Genomic DNA, 3,543 nt, shown 5'->3' on the forward strand with positions numbered 1-3,543 from the left:
CATTATGTTATGATTTTACTTGTTGAGGCACATGACAATTAACTCATTGTTAAGTAAGATGACATTTTGGTTTTGACATCCACACTAAGCCATGGAATTCAATTTCCCAGCCATCTACAACCAGGATTCTACTGTACCAGATTTGTTTGTGGCTTGTAGTTTATGGCACAGGAATATATATCTGGTTGAAGCTTGAGTTCTGGAATTCAAAGGCAGGGCACTGAGAACATGCGGCCAGGCACTGGTATTTCGCAACACCTTGCCTACATCGGACGCAGGCAGCGTGACACAACCAAAGACAATAAAACCCATTATAATCAGTGATATTGTCTACACTAAATTTTGGCGTGATGCTACGTGGCACAATAAATCCCTGACTGTAAACTGATGCCCATTTCTATTTCTGACTCTCCCCAAGCGCTTGCGTTACTTCCAATAAGAAGGATGAATTGATTTGGAATGGTCTATCATGTCCAATAGTTCAGATTCTGTTGTGCTAATATTCGTGTGCTGCTCAACTTACTCATCCTTTAAAATATTCTCTGACATTACGTTCACTGTGCAACTGTCTAAACAGTCCCACAGACCTCAAACTTTGGTGGGGATAGAAAAAACCCTAGCCATAATGACAATTACTTAACAATGAGTTAATTTTCATGTGCCTCAACAAGTAAATTCATAACATGATTATATCTTTGCAAATCATTAACTAATGATTAATTAAAGCAGACAACTGGAAGTTGAAATGCATAGCTTTGAAAGAAAAAGAAGGTTTACCTTCCAACATGACAATGACCCAAGCACACAGCAAAACTGAGCACACAGTGGTTAAAGGAGAAAAGGGTGAATGTCCTTGCATGGCCTAGTTAGAGTTCAGACTGCATTGAAAATCTGTGGAATGACTTGAAGACTGCAGTCTACAAACGGTCATCATCAAATTTAACTGAACTTGAGCAGTTCTGCAAAGAAAAGTGGGCAAATATTGCAAAGTCTAGATGTGCAAAGTTAGTAGAGACAAATCCCAACAGACTAAAGGCTGTAATTAAAGCAAAAGGTGGTTCAACAAAATACTGACACAAGGGGGTGATCCTTTTTCCAACTCAGAGATTCTCTTTTATGGTGTGTGTGTGTGTGTGTGTGTGTGTGTGTGTGTGTGTGTGTGTGCGCGCGTGTATGTGTGTGTGTGTGTGTGTGTAAATATACACACATTATGAGGTTTATGAGTTCATATGTGCTTTAATGTTGTAAATCTATCAACTGCAGTGAGAGTCTTTCTTGTCTTTCTCTGCCATCTAGTGGGAAAGTGTTGCATCCTCATAATTTTTTAGTAAAATATGCAAGAAACTACTTTATATTTTGGTGTTTATTTTATTATTATTTATTATTTACTTATTACTTATTATTTATTTTAAGTTTATCTTATATTTATTGTTGTTTCTTTATGAATATTGTTGACTACTGGTGTTCTTTACTGCAAATTATATTCGGAATCCCCTCCAAAAATGCAGACAATAATTGGCAAAAAAAAGAAACATGTATTTTTTTCAGATTTTTAAAATGTATTATAGAATAAAAATCATATTTGATTACTGTATAGAAGTACGTTTAGCGTGCTTGTTGTTGCTGTGTTTATCTCGTTATAGTCACAGTCTCATAACTGTTTTCTAAGGACAGTGGGTCTTACAGTAACCTTTGAGTTTTATGAAATTATGAAGCACTAATTATTTGGATTCCCTTTAATCATTTGTGAATAGCTGAATCAAAAATACTAGAAAATTACAAATGCAAATGGACTTGAATCAAGTGAATATGAAAAAGAAGCTTTATGCTTGAGAAACACTGCCATCCTGCTGGACTGCTGAACATGCATGAATTCTGTGTGACATATGGCTAAACTACAATGGTATATCAAACTAACTTTTATTATCTGATCTTTTCTGCAAGTAACATACTATGAATACAAAGCAAAATTCTTACACAATGCAAACATTGGGTCTTACACAAATCTACAGCATTTAAAAGATATATTATTTTAAATAATCATATTTTATAAGTGCATTTTGCTTAACATGGATTATAATGTGAAATGTTAAAGAAGTATATCTCCTACTATTGTGGGAAAATACGAAGATCTTGTTAACCATAGGCCTCATTTTTAATGATTTGTTGTGCCACTTTTGGCTTTCCCAGAAGCTTGAGTTCATCGGTCTTTAAGCTGTAGATGATGGGGTTCAGCATTGGGGGGATGATAACAGAAACAGTCAGAACTGCAGTGTAAAGGTCAAAATTCTGAATTAAACGCAGGTTCCCTAGTATATATGCTAGAATGACAGGTATATAATAGAGCAGGACCAGCAGCAGGTGAGTGAGACAGGTGTGGAAGGCCTTCCAACGCTGTGATGTGGATGCAATCCGTGTCACAGCAACCACTACAATCACATAGGTGAAAATAATAAAAGTCAAAGGGCCTAGTAAAACAGTCAGAGTCTTAGCTGTAGCCAGTTGTCGGTTGTAAGAAGTGTCCGTACAAGCCAACTTATAGGCCGGGCCATGTTCACAACAGCAGCTCTGTACCTCTCTGGAGTCACAGTAAGGGAGTCTGGCTGCAAAAATGACTCGGAAAATCTCAAGCAGAACAACCAGAGACCAAATCCATACTATTATGAGCAGCATCCTCAGGTTGGTGTTTATTGTAGAGTAATGCAGAGGTCAGCAGATAGCAATCAGACGGTCATACGCCAAAAGAGCAAGAGAGAAAGATTCCATGTCACCAAAAAAATGCATGAAGAACATTTGGGAAAAACATGCTCCAAATGAAACATAATTCTGATTGAATACAAGTACAGGCACCATCTGAGGAATAATAACACTATTCATTGAAATGTCAACAATGGCTAGATTACATACAGCAAGTTCCCTTTCAGTCGGTCATTCTCGACATCACGTCGGATGACCGACAAAATTGGGATCTCGCTTAGAGGGACCAATCTACTTTGAGTGTAAACTAAACGAGCCAATGCACATTGGCATGCGATTATTGCATCCAGCTGCTGCTGATCACAGTGTGAGTATAAGTAGGCAGCAGATGCAGCGCATTATCAGCTTCTCGCTTCGGAGCCGAGCGATCACATCGTTCTGCTCCTGACTACTCTACTGAGAGAAGAAGAGTAGCGAGTTCAGCGCGCTCTTGGAGAGCTCTTCGTGTTGGCGGACGGCGCTTCAGCGGTGGTGGTTTCCCGTGTCAAGTGGGTTGCACACATGATGCAGACAAAAAAAAAAAGAAGCTGTGTCCTAATACCGCCTCCAACCGGCAGGGAGAAGCGTGCCTCCCCTCCCGGGTCTGTAGGTACTCAACTGACCAGCGATGCCTACATGACCTGTGGAGAAGCTGCCTCCGCCTTACACGCTACGGCGTGATTGCAAGTGCACCAGGCCAAGGCACTGAGGGACTTGCACGAGGGTGGTCACGACCCGGAAGTTCGCAGAGAACTCCGCACCGCGGCGGACCTCGCGCCACGAGCGACGAAGGTTACAGCGCGGTCT

General features: G+C 40.1%; 1 pseudogene; it reads right to left on the reverse strand.

Moving 5' to 3' along the window:
* Window positions 1-2,136: 2,136 nt before the first annotated feature.
* Window positions 2,137-3,543, reverse strand: part of LOC107558996 (olfactory receptor 1361-like) — a 2,274-nt pseudogene continuing 867 nt past the window's right edge.

The sequence above is a fragment of the Sinocyclocheilus grahami genome, unplaced genomic scaffold, assembly GCF_001515645.1.
Source record: "Sinocyclocheilus grahami isolate Dianchi unplaced genomic scaffold, SAMN03320097.WGS_v1.1 scaffold671.1, whole genome shotgun sequence".
Lineage (NCBI taxonomy): Eukaryota > Metazoa > Chordata > Actinopteri > Cypriniformes > Cyprinidae > Sinocyclocheilus > Sinocyclocheilus grahami.